Raw genomic sequence first — 19,211 nt, forward strand, 5'->3', positions numbered from 1 at the left:
CTATACCAGAGTGATTTAGAAAAATCAGATCACCTCGGGCAGGAATCGAACCTACGACCTTTGGGTTACCGTCCCAACGCCACTACCATTGGATTACCGAGGCCACGAATAATCAGGACTCGGACACCCAATTTATGAATGACTCGATCTGGTTCACATTATTGACGGGATACATTTAACCCGTTGTTGACGGTGCCGCAGCATTTTACGTCAACTAATTTATAACGGGTCCTTGATAGCCTGTAGTCATAACATAATGTGAACCAGATCGAGTCATTCTTAAATTGGGTGTTCGAGGCCTGATTATTCGTGGCCTCGGTAGTCCAAGGGTAGTGGCGTTGGGACGGTAGTTACCCCAAGGTCGTAGGTTCGATTCCTGCCCGAGGTGATCTGATTTTCCTCAATCACTCTGGTATGGCACCACACGCGGAGGTATTCTTTGGTTTAAATGGAACTTCTAATCAAATTCCTGCGTAATAACAAAAATAAATTCTCATTAGTCTAATATTGTTTGCAAATTGAAATAAAGCGGAATTTTCGCCTCATTTTTTCGAATCTAAAAGTAAAACTAAACCTCCACACTAGTTTAAACTGATTAACAAAGTAACACTATTAATGTTTTGTAGTATGTTTACTGATATTAGACATTTTATATCGATAAAAAGTTAAAAACATTAAAAACGCTTAAAACGTAATTAATGTTTCAATTTTTTATTTTTCCGAATTGCGGAAAATTTTATTTTTCCAGAAAAATAACAACACTAATTTTTTTCGGCGGTGGTGGCGCGAGGGGGCAAACGTCTCTCCCCCCTTTTGAAAATTTGGAAGAAAAAAATTCCAAAATGTTTTTGAAGGTAAAAAACATTACGTAGAAAATCTAAAACAATTTGAAGGGCCCTCATAAATCATAATACTCCTAAAGGACTCAAGGAGCCTCAAAATCAGTGTTCTGAGGTGTAAAATTCCAGCTGAGAAATAGTGTGGAAAATACCGGCCAGGACGAAAGAGAATTAAGTGGGCAATAAATATTTTTACCACAAAAAATCATAAAAAAAAAAAAATATTTTAACACAGAAATTTCAGATTTGGGCTACTTAAGGCAAATATATATGCATGCGAATGGTCCGATTCTGATTAACATTAGAATAGTCTGTTAATTTTTTGGAATAATTAATTATAACATTTTAAGTTCAGTGTAAACTAAAACATTTTTACCATAAACCTCTTAAACATTTAATTTGAATTACTTTTTTAAGCTTTGAAATGCAATTTTTCTTATATTAGCCACTATTTGCCAGTAGCCTGGACTTTTCTCCAAAAGGTGAATTTTTATAGGAACACTGCTCAAAATACAGCTAAAAAGGCCCTCATAATACTATTAAAGTAGCCTCAAAATACAGCTAAAAAGGCCCTCATAATACTATTAAAGCAGCCTCAAAATACAGCTAAAAAGGCCCTCATAATACTATTAAAGTAGCCTCAAAATAATCCTAAAAATGCCCTCATAATACTATTAAAGTAGCCTCAAAATAATCCTAAAAAGAGCCTCATAATACTATTAAAGTAGCCTCAAAATAATCCTAAAAAGAGCATCATAATACTATTAAAGTAGCCTCAAAATACAGCTAAAAAGGCCCTCATAATACTATTAAAGTAGCTTCAAAGTAATCCTAAAAAGACCCTCACAAAACTATTAAAGTAGCCCTAAAATAATCCTAAAAAGAGCCTCATTTTGCAATGATTTGAATACAATTAACATATTTTTTAACATGGCTGGTTGATTTAAATTTCAATGGAGGAATTAAAATGGAAAAAAAGGTTTTAAAACAATTTCAATACAAATGAAATCTGAGCCAACTAAAGATAATCAATGGTTATTAAATTTAATTCAGATTTCATTTAAATTTATACAACCGACATCAAGAATCCATTAATTAGACTGGGAAAGAGTCGTTAATTATTTAAAGATCAATCAATGCAATTAAATATAAAATCAAAATTTATTTAATTTTATTTAAATAGATATATATCGATTTTTTTATAATCGATATATTTTTTTAAATAAATCAAAAAAGTACCAACTCTGTTTTTAATTTAAAAATATTAAATAAAAAAAATTAAATATAACGCGGGGAAGGGCGTGGTTTTTCTTCCAGTAATTCCGAGCAGAACAGAGTGTGCCGAGCCAAATATTACCTGAGGTACAGTCTTAATACGGTAAGAAATGATGAATATGCAATTGTCAAAATCCAGTAAAGATTTTAGAAATTTTGAAAATTCGTTATTTTAAAATTACGAAATGACAATCTATCGAGAAAAACAAATCTCGACAGTCCCCGTCCCCCCGGCATGAGTCTCCTGAAACTGACAGAATGTTATTGGTTTGATCTTGATATCAAAAAATTTCCAACGCCGATGCGAATTTTTAATAATAAATTGTGTTTTCAAATATCGAAAACCGGTCAAATCGCAAGCAAAATTGAATTGCTTTTCTAATCTCAAAAACCGGTCAAATCTCAAGCAAAATCGAATTGCTTTTCTAATCTCTAAAACCGGTCAAATCTCAAGCAAAATCGAAAGGCTTTTCTAATCTCAAAAACCGGTCAAATCCCAAGCAAAATCGAAAGGCTTTTCTAATCTCAAAAACCGGTCAAATCCCAAGCAAAATCGAATTGCTTTTCTAATCTCAAAAAAAACCGGTCAAATCTCAAGCAAAATCGAATTGCTTTTCTAATTTCAAAAACCGGTCAAATCTCAAGCAAAATCGAATTGCTTTTCTAATTTCAAAAACCGGTCAAATCTCAAGCAAAATCGAATTGCTTTTCTAATCTCAAAAACCGGTCAAATCTCAAGCAAAATCGAATTGCTTTTCTAATCTCAAAAACCGGTCAAATCCCAAGCAAAATCGAATTGCTTTTCTAATCTCAAAAACCGGTCAAATCCCAAGCAAAATCGAATTGCTTTTCTAATCTCAAAAACCGGTCAAATCCTAAGCAAAATCGAAAGGCTTTTCTAATCTCAAAAACCGGTCAAATCCTAAGCAAAATCGAAAGGCTTTTCTAATCTCAAAAACCGGTCAAATCCCAAGCAAAATCGAAAGGCTTTGCAAATCTCGAAAACCGGTCAAATCGCAAGCAAAATCGAAACGTTATTAAAATCTCTAAATCCGAAGCAAAATCGAAACGTTATTACAATCTCTAAATCTGAAGTAAAATCGAAACGTTATTAAAATCTCTAAATCCGAAGCAAAATCGAAACGTTTTTAAAATCTCTAAATCCGAAGAAAAATCGAAACGTTATTACAATCTCTAAATCTGAAGTAAAATCGAAACGTGATTAAAATCTCTAAATCCGAAGCAAAATCGAAACGTTATTAAAATCTCTAAATCCGAAGCAAAATCGAAACGTTATTACAATCTCTAAATCTGAAGCAAAATCGAAAAGTTTTTTAAATCTCTAAATCCGAAGCAAAATCGAAACGTTATTAAAATCTCTAAATCCGAAGCAAAATCGAAACGTTATTACAATCTCTAAATCTGAAGTAAAATCGAAACGTGATTAAAATCTCTAAATCCGAAGCCAAATCGAAACGTTATTAAAATCTCTAAATCCGAAGCAAAATCGAAACGTTATTACAATCTCTAAATCTGAAGCAAAATCGAAAAGTTTTTAAAATCTCTAAATCCCAAGCAAAATTTAAAATTTCCTTAATTTCTTAGAGAAAAAAAATTGAGCACCCTGCATAATTTTTAATTTGGCGCACTTCTGCTTTGTAATGCAGAAAATTTTAAGCCGAAAAACAAAAACAAAAAAATACGCAAAGAACGGAGATTGGAATTCGTGGAAATTCAAATTCTGCAGGTTGGGTCGACATTTCTACCCCTTTTTAATACAGAAGTACCGAGTCCGACACTTCATAGATTTGGTAAGTCGATTTTGATTTAGGTTTTGAGTATTGGATTTTTGGAGGGCTTGCAAATCGAATATAATTCCCGAACACATGTTCTATTCCCGGCTCTTTCTATCAGGTCAAATACCGTTACAATGTAGAACCATGCTTTTCAGATTGTTTTTAAAAATAGTCGATTTTTTATTAAAATACTTTTTTATTTTATGGAATTTATTGATTTTGGAATTATTAATGGTTCTTACTTTGCATCTAAAACGAAATAGAATTTGAATTATAATTTAATAATTTTGTTTGCTCAGATTTGCTTTGTACTGGAATTGATTTAGATACTGTTGGTTTGCCATTTGTAATACCGATCGATCGAAATACATTGTGATTTAAATAACTGATTTTTAAAAAATAATTTGATTTAAAAGAATGCTTTAAAAATAATTTGATTTAAATCAATGATTTAAAGATAATTTGATTTAAATCAATAATTTAAAAATAATTTGATTTAAATCAATGGTTTAAAAATAATTTGATCTAAATAAATGATTTTTAATAAATGGATTTAAATCAATGGTTTGAAAAAAATACATGACCTAAATCAAAATTTGAAAAATAACTTGATTTAAATCGAGTTATTAAAAATCATTGATTTAAATCGAGTTATTAAAAATCATTGATTTAAATCAAGTTATTAAAATCATTGATTTAAATCAAGGTATTAAAAAAATTACGTAATTTATACCTTGTTTTAAATGAAATCGATGGAAATCAGCCTAGTCTTGTACAAAATCAGCGTATTAAACCGCAAATAAAAGGTCTCTTTTTGTGATTATTTGGTTGTTGTGAGCGCTATTGTCCTGTCCCCGTTTTCTATAAATACTTCCGCGTGGAAAAGTACGTTTTTTGCGGGTCTATTCCCGGTTGGGCTGTGACACGGTTCTCTCGTTAGAGAAAGACAAATGACCCAGCGCGCCTAAAAATAAGGTGTTGAGGGATTTACGTAAACATCCACCGAAAACATCCCAAACACTAATGTTTCCCTCGCTCTATCTAACGTTCGTTTTGGCCATCGCGCTTAAAGACCCTACAATGTCTCTCCACTTCGAAATTGATGGTTTTTCTCATCGACGAACGAAATAGTTTCGTTATTACTAATGGACCCAGAATTCATTTTAGTTTCACGTATACAGGGTACTTGCGTTGCCCCCTAGAATCAATACTACTCGCTCGTAGTGATCAGATCCTTGTATCAGTACTATTTGAACGTAGTGATCTGATTATTGGATAAATATATCAATCTGATAATTTTATAAATATATCAATCTGATAATTTTATAAATATATCAATCTGATAATTTTATAAATATATCTATCTGATAATTTTATAAATATATCTATCTGATAATTTTATAAATATATCTATCTGATAATTTTATAAATATATCTATCTGATAATTTTATAAATATATCAATCTGATAATTTTATAAATATATAAATCTGATAATTTTATATATATATCAATCTGATAATTTTATAAATATATAAATCTGATAATTTTATAAATATATATATCAGTCTGATAATTTTATAAATATATCAATGATAATTTTATAAATATATCAATGATAATTTTATAAATATATCTATCTGATAATTTTATAAATATATCTATCTGATAATTTTATAAATATATATATCTGATAATTTTATAAATATATATATCTGATAATTTTATAAATATATCAATCTGATAATTTTATAAATATATCAATCTGATAATTTTATATATATCAATCTGATAATTATATATATATATATATCAATCTGATAATTTTATAAATATATCTATCTGATAATTTTATAAATATATCAATCTGATAATTTTATAAATATATCAATCTGATAATTTTATAAATATATCAATCTGATAATTTTATAAATATATCAATCTGATAATTTTATATATATATCAATCTGATAATTTTATAAATATATCAATCTGATAATTTTATATATATATCAATCTGATAATTTTATATATATATATATCAATCTGATAATTTTATATATATCAATCTGATAATTTTATATATATATATCAATCTGATAATTTTATATATATATATCAGTCTGATAATTTTATAAATATATCTATCTGATAATTTTATAAATATATCAATCTGATAATTTTATAAATATATAAATCTGATAATTTTATATATATATCAATCTGATAATTTTATATATATATATATCAATCTGATAATTTTATAAATATATATATCAGTCTGATAATTTTATAAATATATCAATGATAATTTTATAAATATATCAATGATAATTTTATAAATATATCTATCTGATAATTTTATAAATATATCTATCTGATAATTTTATAAATATATCTATCTGATAATTTTATAAATATATCTATCTGATAATCTTATAAATATATCTATCTGATAATTTTATAAATATATCTATCTGATAATTTTATAAATATATCAATCTGATAATTTTATAAATATATCAATCTGATAATTTTATAAATATATCAATCTGATAATTTTATAAATATATCAATCTGATAATTTTATAAATATATCAATCTGATAATTTTATAAATATATCAATCTGATAATTTTATAAATATATCAATCTGATAATTTTATAAATATATCAATGATAATTTTATAAATATATCTATCTGATAATTTTATAAATATATCAATCTGATAATTTTATAAATATATCAATCTGATAATTTTATATATATATATATATATCAATCTGATAATTTTATAAATATATATATCAGTCTGATAATTTTATAAATATATCAATGATAATTTTATAAATATATCAATGATAATTTTATAAATATATCTATCTGATAATTTTATAAATATATCTATCTGATAATTTTATAAATATATCTATCTGATAATTTTATAAATATATCTATCTGATAATTTTATAAATATATCAATCTGATAATTTTATAAATATATCAATCTGATAATTTTATAAATATATCAATCTGATAATTTTATAAATATATCAATCTGATAATTTTATAAATATATCAATCTGATAATTTTATAAATATATCAATCTGATAATTTTATAAATATATCAATCTGATAATTTTATAAATATATCAATCTGATAATTTTATAAATATATCTATCTGATAATTTTATAAATATATCTATCTGATAATTTTATAAATATATCAATCTGATAATTTTATAAATATATAAATCTGATAATTTTATATATATATAAATCTGATAATTTTATATATATATATATCAATCTGATAATTTTATAAATATATATATCAGTCTGATAATTTTATAAATATATCAATGATAATTTTATAAATATATCAATGATAATTTTATAAATATATCAATGATAATTTTATAAATATATCTATCTGATAATTTTATAAATATATCTATCTGATAATTTTATAAATATATCTATCTGATAATTTTATAAATATATCAATCTGATAATTTTATAAATATATCAATCTGATAATTTTATAAATATATCAATCTGATAATTTTATAAATATATCAATCTGATAATTTTATATATATATCAATCTGATAATTTTATAAATATATCAATCTGATAATTTTATAAATATATCAATCTGATAATTTTATATATATCAATCTGATAATTTTATATATATCAATCTGATAATTTTATAAATATATCAATCTGATAATTTTATAAATATATCAATCTGATAATTTTATAAATATATCAATCTGATAATTTTATAAATATATCAATCTGATAATTTTATAAATATATCAATCTGATAATTTTATAAATATATCTATCTGATAATTTTATAAATATATCTATCTGATAATTTTATAAATATATCTATCTGATAATTTTATAAATATATCTATCTGATAATTTTATATATATATCAATCTGATAATTTTATATATATATATATCAATCTGATAATTTTATAAATATATATATCAGTCTGATAATTTTATAAATATATCAATGATAATTTTATAAATATATCTATCTGATAATTTTATAAATATATCTATCTGATAATTTTATAAATATATCTATCTGATAATTTTATAAATATATCAATCTGATAATTTTATAAATATATCAATCTGATAATTTTATATATATCAATCTGATAATTTTATATATATATATCAGTCTGATAATTTTATAAATATATCTATCTGATAATTTTATAAATATATCAATCTGATAATTTTATATATATCAATCTGATAATTTTATAAATATATCTATCTGATAATTTTATAAATATATCTATCTGATAATTTTATAAATATATCAATCTGATAATTTTATAAATATATCAATCTGATAATTTTATAAATATATCAATCTGATAATTTTATAAATATATCAATCTGATAATTTTATAAATATATCAATCTGATAATTTTATAAATATATCAATCTGATAATTTTATAAATATATCAATCTGATAATTTTATAAATATATCAATCTGATAATTTTATAAATATATCAATCTGATAATTTTATAAATATATCTATCTGATAATTTTATAAATATATCTATCTGATAATTTTATAAATATATCTATCTGATAATTTTATAAATATATCTATCTGATAATTTTATAAATATATATCTGATAATTTTATAAATATATATCTGATAATTTTATAAATATATCAATCTGATAATTTTATATATATCAATCTGATAATTTTATATATATATATCAGTCTGATAATTTTATAAATATATCTATCTGATAATTTTATAAATATATCAATCTGATAATTTTATAAATATATCAATCTGATAATTTTATAAATATATCAATCTGATAATTTTATAAATATATCAATCTGATAATTTTATAAATATATCAATCTGATAATTTTATATATATATCAATCTGATAATTTTATATATATATCAATCTGATAATTTTATAAATATATCAATCTGATAATTTTATATATATATATCAATCTGATAATTTTATATATATATATATCTATCTGATAATTTTATAAATATATCAATCTGATAATTTTATAAATATATCAATCTGATAATTTTATAAATATATCAATCTGATAATTTTATAAATATATCAATCTGATAATTTTATAAATATATCAATCTGATAATTTTATAAATATATCAATCTGATAATTTTATAAATATATCAATCTGATAATTTTATAAATATATCAATCTGATAATTTTATAAATATATCAATCTGATAATTTTATAAATATATCAATCTGATAATTTTATAAATATATCAATCTGATAATTTTATATATATATCAATCTGATAATTTTATATATATATATCAATCTGATAATTTTATATATATATATATCAATCTGATAATTTTATAAATATATCTATCTGATAATTTTATAAATATATCTATCTGATAATTTTATATATATATATCTATCTGATAATTTTATAAATATATCAATCTGATAATTTTATAAATATATCAATCTGATAATTTTATAAATATATCAATCTGATAATTTTATAAATATATCAATCTGATAATTTTATAAATATATCAATCTGATAATTTTATAAATATATCAATCTGATAATTTTATAAATATATCAATCTGATAATTTTATATATATATCAATCTGATAATTTTATATATATATCAATCTGATAATTTTATAAATATATCAATCTGATAATTTTATATATATCAATCTGATAATTTTATATATATATATATCAGTCTGATAATTTTATAAATATATCTATCTGATAATTTTATAAATATATCTATCTGATAATTTTATAAATATATCTATCTGATAATTTTATAAATATATCAATCTGATAATTTTATAAATATATCAATCTGATAATTTTATAAATATATCAATCTGATAATTTTATAAATATATCAATCTGATAATTTTATAAATATATCAATCTGATAATTTTATAAATATATCTATCTGATAATTTTATAAATATATCTATCTGATAATTTTATATATATATATCAATCTGATAATTTTATATATATATATATCAATCTGATAATTTTATAAATATATATATCAGTCTGATAATTTTATAAATATATCAATGATAATTTTATAAATATATCAATGATAATTTTATAAATATATCTATCTGATAATTTTATAAATATATATCTGATAATTTTATAAATATATCAATCTGATAATTTTATAAATATATCAATCTGATAATTTTATAAATATATCAATCTGATAATTTTATAAATATATCTATCTGATAATTTTATAAATATATCTATCTGATAATTTTATAAATATATCTATCTGATAATTTTATAAATATATCAATCTGATAATTTTATAAATATATCAATCTGATAATTTTATAAATATATCAATCTGATAATTTTATATATATATCAATCTGATAATTTTATAAATATATCAATCTGATAATTTTATAAATATATCAATCTGATAATTTTATAAATATATCAATCTGATAATTTTATAAATATATCTATCTGATAATTTTATAAATATATCTATCTGATAATTTTATAAATATATCTATCTGATAATTTTATAAATATATAAATCTGATAATTTTATATATATATCAATCTGATAATTTTATATATATATATATCAATCTGATAATTTTATAAATATATATATCAGTCTGATAATTTTATAAATATATCAATGATAATTTTATAAATATATCAATGATAATTTTATAAATATATCTATCTGATAATTTTATAAATATATCTATCTGATAATTTTATAAATATATCTATCTGATAATTTTATAAATATATCAATCTGATAATTTTATAAATATATCAATCTGATAATTTTATAAATATATCAATCTGATAATTTTATAAATATATCAATCTGATAATTTTATAAATATATCAATCTGATAATTTTATAAATATATCAATCTGATAATTTTATATATATATCAATCTGATAATTTTATAAATATATCAATCTGATAATTTTATAAATATATCAATCTGATAATTTTATATATATCAATCTGATAATTTTATATATATCAATCTGATAATTTTATAAATATATCAATCTGATAATTTTATAAATATATCAATCTGATAATTTTATAAATATATCAATCTGATAATTTTATAAATATATCAATCTGATAATTTTATAAATATATCTATCTGATAATTTTATAAATATATCTATCTGATAATTTTATATATATATCAATCTGATAATTTTATATATATATATATATCAATCTGATAATTTTATAAATATATATATCAGTCTGATAATTTTATAAATATATCAATGATAATTTTATAAATATATCTATCTGATAATTTTATAAATATATCTATCTGATAATTTTATAAATATATATCTGATAATTTTATAAATATATCAATCTGATAATTTTATAAATATATCAATCTGATAATTTTATATATATCAATCTGATAATTTTATATATATATATCAGTCTGATAATTTTATAAATATATCTATCTGATAATTTTATAAATATATCAATCTGATAATTTTATAAATATATCAATCTGATAATTTTATAAATATATCAATCTGATAATTTTATATATATCAATCTGATAATTTTATATATATCAATCTGATAATTTTATAAATATATCTATCTGATAATTTTATAAATATATCTATCTGATAATTTTATAAATATATCAATCTGATAATTTTATAAATATATATATCAGTCTGATAATTTTATAAATATATCAATGATAATTTTATAAATATATCTATCTGATAATTTTATAAATATATCTATCTGATAATTTTATAAATATATATCTGATAATTTTATAAATATATCAATCTGATAATTTTATAAATATATCAATCTGATAATTTTATATATATCAATCTGATAATTTTATATATATATATCAGTCTGATAATTTTATAAATATATCTATCTGATAATTTTATAAATATATCAATCTGATAATTTTATAAATATATCAATCTGATAATTTTATAAATATATCAATCTGATAATTTTATAAATATATCAATCTGATAATTTTATAAATATATCAATCTGATAATTTTATATATATATCAATCTGATAATTTTATATATATATCAATCTGATAATTTTATAAATATATCAATCTGATAATTTTATATATATATATCAATCTGATAATTTTATAAATATATCAATCTGATAATTTTATAAATATATCAATCTGATAATTTTATAAATATATCAATCTGATAATTTTATAAATATATCAATCTGATAATTTTATAAATATATCAATCTGATAATTTTATAAATATATCAATCTGATAATTTTATAAATATATCAATCTGATAATTTTATAAATATATCAATCTGATAATTTTATAAATATATCAATCTGATAATTTTATAAATATATCAATCTGATAATTTTATAAATATATCAATCTGATAATTTTATATATATATCAATCTGATAATTTTATAAATATATCAATCTGATAATTTTATATATATATATCAATCTGATAATTTGATATATATATATATCAATCTGATAATTTTATAAATATATCTATCTGATAATTTTATAAATATATCTATCTGATAATTTTATATATATATATATATCTATCTGATAATTTTATAAATATATCAATCTGATAATTTTATAAATATATCAATCTGATAATTTTATAAATATATCAATCTGATAATTTTATAAATATATCAATCTGATAATTTTATAAATATATCAATCTGATAATTTTATAAATATATCAATCTGATAATTTTATAAATATATCAATCTGATAATTTTATATATATATCAATCTGATAATTTTATAAATATATCAATCTGATAATTTTATAAATATATCAATCTGATAATTTTATATATATCAATCTTATAATTTTATATATATATATATATATCAGTCTGATAATTTTATAAATATATCTATCTGATAATTTTATAAATATATCTATCTGATAATTTTATAAATATATCTATCTGATAATTTTATAAATATATCAATCTGATAATTTTATAAATATATCAATCTGATAATTTTATAAATATATCAATCTGATAATTTTATAAATATATCAATCTGATAATTTTATAAATATATCAATCTGATAATTTTATAAATATATCTATCTGATAATTTTATAAATATATCTATCTGATAATTTTATATATATATATCAATCTGATAATTTTATATATATATATATATCAATCTGATAATTTTATAAATATATATATATCAGTCGGATAATTTTATAAATATATCAATGATAATTTTATAAATATATCAATGATAATTTTATAAATATATCTATCTGATAATTTTATAAATATATATCTGATAATTTTATAAATATATCAATCTGATAATTTTATAAATATATCAATCTGATAATTTTATAAATATATCAATCTGATAATTTTATAAATATATCAATCTGATAATTTTATATATATCAATCTGATAATTTTATATATATATATATCAGTCTGATAATTTTATAAATATATCTATCTGATAATTTTATAAATATATCTATCTGATAATTTTATAAATATATCAATCTGATAATTTTATAAATATATCAATCTGATAATTTTATAAATATATCAATCTGATAATTTTATATATATATCAATCTGATAATTTTATATATATATCAATCTGATAATTTTATAAATATATCAATCTGATAATTTTATATATATATATCAATCTGATAATTTTATATATATATATATCTATCTGATAATTTTATAAATATATCAATCTGATAATTTTATAAATATATCAATCTGATAATTTTATAAATATATCAATCTGATAATTTTATAAATATATCAATCTGATAATTTTATAAATATATCAATCTGATAATTTTATAAATATATCAATCTGATAATTTTATAAATATATCAATCTGATAATTTTATAAATATATCAATCTGATAATTTTATAAATATATCAATCTGATAATTTTATAAATATATCAATCTGATAATTTTATAAATATATCAATCTGATAATTTTATATATATATCAATCTGATAATTTTATAAATATATCAATCTGATAATTTTATAAATATATCAATCTGATAATTTTATATATATCAATATGATAATTTTATATATATATATATCAGTCTGATAATTTTATAAATATATCTATCTGATAATTTTATAAATATATCTATCTGATAATTTTATAAATATATCTATCTGATAATTTTATAAATATATCAATCTGATAATTTTATAAATATATCAATCTGATAATTTTATAAATATATCAATCTGATAATTTTATAAATATATCAATCTGATAATTTTATAAATATATCAATCTGATAATTTTATAAATATATCTATCTGATAATTTTATAAATATATCTATCTGATAATTTTATATATATATATCAATCTGATAATTTTATATATATATATATCAATCTGATAATTTTATAAATATATCAATGATAATTTTATAAATATATCAATGATAATTTTATAAATATATCTATCTGATAATTTTATAAATATATATCTGATAATTTTATAAATATATCAATCTGATAATTTTATAAATATATCAATCTGATAATTTTATAAATATATCAATCTGATAATTTTATAAATATATCTATCTGATAATTTTATAAATATATCTATCTGATAATTTTATAAATATATCTATCTGATAATTTTATAAATATATCAATCTGATAATTTTATAAATATATCAATCTGATAATTTTATAAATATATCAATCTGATAATTTTATATATATATCAATCTGATAATTTTATAAATATATCAATCTGATAATTTTATAAATATATCAATCTGATAATTTTATAAATATATCAATCTGATAATTTTATAAATATATCTATCTGATAATTTTATAAATATATCTATCTGATAATTTTATAAATATATCAATCTGATAATTTTATAAATATATAAATCTGATAATTTTATATATATATCAATCTGATAATTTTATATATATATATATCAATCTGATAATTTTATAAATATATATATCAGTCTGATAATTTTATAAATATATCAATGATAATTTTATAAATATATCAATGATAATTTTATAAATATATCTATCTGATAATTTTATAAATATATCTATCTGATAATTTTATAAATATATCTATCTGATAATTTTATAAATATATCAATCTGATAATTTTATAAATATATAAATCTGATAATTTTATATATATATAAATCTGATAATTTTATATATATATATATCAATCTGATAATTTTATAAATATATATATCAGTCTGATAATTTTATAAATATATCAATGATAATTTTATAAATATATCAATGATAATTTTATAAATATATCAATGATAATTTTATAAATATATCTATCTGATAATTTTATAAATATATCTATCTGATAATTTTATAAATATATCTATCTGATAATTTTATAAATATATCAATCTGATAATTTTATAAATATATCAATCTGATAATTTTATAAATATATCAATCTGATAATTTTATAAATATATCAATCTGATAATTTTATATATATATCAATCTGATAATTTTATAAATATATCAATCTGATAATTTTATAAATATATCAATCTGATAATTTTATATATATCAATCTGATAATTTTATATATATCAATCTGATAATTTTATAAATATATCAATCTGATAATTTTATAAATATATCAATCTGATAATTTTATAAATATATCAATCTGATAATTTTATAAATATATCAATCTGATAATTTTATAAATATATCAATCTGATAATTTTATAAATATATCTATCTGATAATTTTATAAATATATCTATCTGATAATTTTATAAATATATCTATCTGATAATTTTATAAATATATCTATCTGATAATTTTATATATATATCAATCTGATAATTTTATATATATATATATCAATCTGATAATTTTATAAATATATATATCAGTCTGATAATTTTATAAATATATCAATGATAATTTTATAAATATATCTATCTGATAATTTTATAAATATATCTATCTGATAATTTTATAAATATATCTATCTGATAATTTTATAAATATATCAATCTGATAATTTTATAAATATATCAATCTGATAATTTTATATATATCAATCTGATAATTTTATATATATATATCAGTCTGATAATTTTATAAATATATCTATCTGATAATTTCATAAATATATCAATCTGATAATTTTATATATATCAATCTGATAATTTTATAAATATATCTATCTGATAATTTTATAAATATATCTATCTGATAATTTTATAAATATATCAATCTGATAATTTTATAAATATATCAATCTGATAATTTTATAAATATATCAATCTGATAATTTTATAAATATATCAATCTGATAATTTTATATATATCAATCTGATAATTTTATATATATATATCAGTCTGATAATTTTATAAATATATCTATCTGATAATTTTATAAATATATCAATCTGATAATTTTATAAATATATCAATCTGATAATTTTATAAATATATCAATCTGATAATTTTATAAATATATCAATCTGATAATTTTATAAATATATCAATCTGATAATTTTATATATATATCAATCTGATAATTTTATATATATATCAATCTGATAATTTTATAAATATATCAATCTGATAATTTTATATATATATATCAATCTGATAATTTTATATATATATATATCTATCTGATAATTTTATAAATATATCAATCTGATAATTTTATAAATATATCAATCTGATAATTTTATAAATATATCAATCTGATAATTTTATAAATATATCAATCTGATAATTTTATAAATATATCAATCTGATAATTTTATAAATATATCAATCTGATAATTTTATAAATATATCAATCTGATAATTTTATAAATATATCAATCTGATAATTTTATAAATATATCAATCTGATAATTTTATAAATATATCAATCTGATAATTTTATAAATATATCAATCTGATAATTTTATAAATATATCAATCTGATAATTTTATATATATATCAATCTGATAATTTTATATATATATATCAATCTGATAATTTTATATATATATATATCAATCTGATAATTTTATAAATATATCTATCTGATAATTTTATAAATATATCTATCTGATAATTTTATATATATATATCTATCTGATAATTTTATAAATATATCAATCTGATAATTTTATAAATATATCAATCTGATAATTTTATAAATATATCAATCTGATAATTTTATAAATATATCAATCTGATAATTTTATAAATATATCAATCTGATAATTTTATAAATATATCAATCTGATAATTTTATAAATATATCAATCTGATAATTTTATATATATATCAATCTGATAATTTTATATATATATCAATCTGATAATTTTATAAATATATCAATCTGATAATTTTATATATATCAATCTGATAATTTTATATATATATATATCAGTCTGATAATTTTATAAATATATCTATCTGATAATTTTATAAATATATCTATCTGATAATTTTATAAATATATCTATCTGATAATTTTATAAATATATCAATCTGATAATTTTATAAATATATCAATCTGATAATTTTATAAATATATCAATCTGATAATTTTATAAATATATCAATCTGATAATTTTATAAATATATCAATCTGATAATTTTATAAATATATCTATCTGATAATTTTATAAATATATCTATCTGATAATTTTATATATATATATCAATCTGATAATTTTATATATATATATATCAATCTGATAATTTTATAAATATATATATCAGTCTGATAATTTTATAAATATATCAATGATAATTTTATAAATATATCAATGATAATTTTATAAATATATCTATCTGATAATTTTATAAATATATATCTGATAATTTTATAAATATATCAATCTGATAATTTTATAAATATATCAATCTGATAATTTTATAAATATATCAATCTGATAATTTTATAAATATATCTATCTGATAATTTTATAAATATATCTATCTGATAATTTTATAAATATATCTATCTGATAATTTTATAAATATATCAATCTGATAATTTTATAAATATATCAATCTGATAATTTTATAAATATATCAATCTGATAATTTTATATATATATCAATCTGATAATTTTATAAATATATCAATCTGATAATTTTATAAATATATCAATCTGATAATTTTATAAATATATCAATCTGATAATTTTATAAATATATCTATCTGATAATTTTATAAATATATCTATCTGATAATTTTATAAATATATCTATCTGATAATTTTATAAATATATAAATCTGATAATTTTATATATATATCAATCTGATAATTTTATATATATATATATCAATCTGATAATTTTATAAATATATATATCAGTCTGATAATTTTATAAATATATCAATGATAATTTTATAAATATATCAATGATAATTTTATAAATATATCTATCTGATAATTTTATAAATATATCTATCTGATAATTTTATAAATATATCTATCTGATAATTTTATAAATATATCAATCTGATAATTTTATAAATATATCAATCTGATAATTTTATAAATAAATCAATCTGATAATTTTATAAATATATCAATCTGATAATTTTATAAATATATCAATCTGATAATTTTATAAATATATCAATCTGATAATTTTATATATATATATCAATCTGATAATTTTATAAATATATCAATCTGATAATTTTATAAATATATCAATCTGATAATTTTATATATATCAATCTGATAATTTTATATATATCAATCTGATAATTTTATAAATATATCAATCTGATAATTTTATAAATATATCAATCTGATAATTTTATAAATATATCAATCTGATAATTTTATAAATATATCAATCTGATAATTTTATAAATATATCTATCTGATAATTTTATAAATATATCTATCTGATAATTTTATATATATATCAATCTGATAATTTTATATATATATATATCAATCTGATAATTTTATAAATATATATATCAGTCTGATAATTTTATAAATATATCAATGATAATTTTATAAATATATCTATCTGATAATTTTATAAATATATCTATCTGATAATTTTATAAATATATATCTGATAATTTTATAAATATATCAATCTGA

The 19,211-nt window shown here is 17.2% G+C and overlaps 1 protein-coding gene across 2 annotated transcripts in view; it reads right to left on the reverse strand.

Moving 5' to 3' along the window:
• Positions 1–19,211, reverse strand: part of LOC149961229 (uncharacterized) — a 283,129-nt gene that overhangs the window by 22,575 nt on the left and 241,343 nt on the right. The window lies entirely within an intron of this gene.

Source organism: Leiobunum rupestre, chromosome 1 (genome assembly GCF_980474605.1).
Source record: "Leiobunum rupestre chromosome 1, qqLeiRupe1.1.hap1, whole genome shotgun sequence".
In the NCBI taxonomy this organism is placed as follows: Eukaryota; Metazoa; Arthropoda; class Arachnida; order Opiliones; family Sclerosomatidae; genus Leiobunum; species Leiobunum rupestre.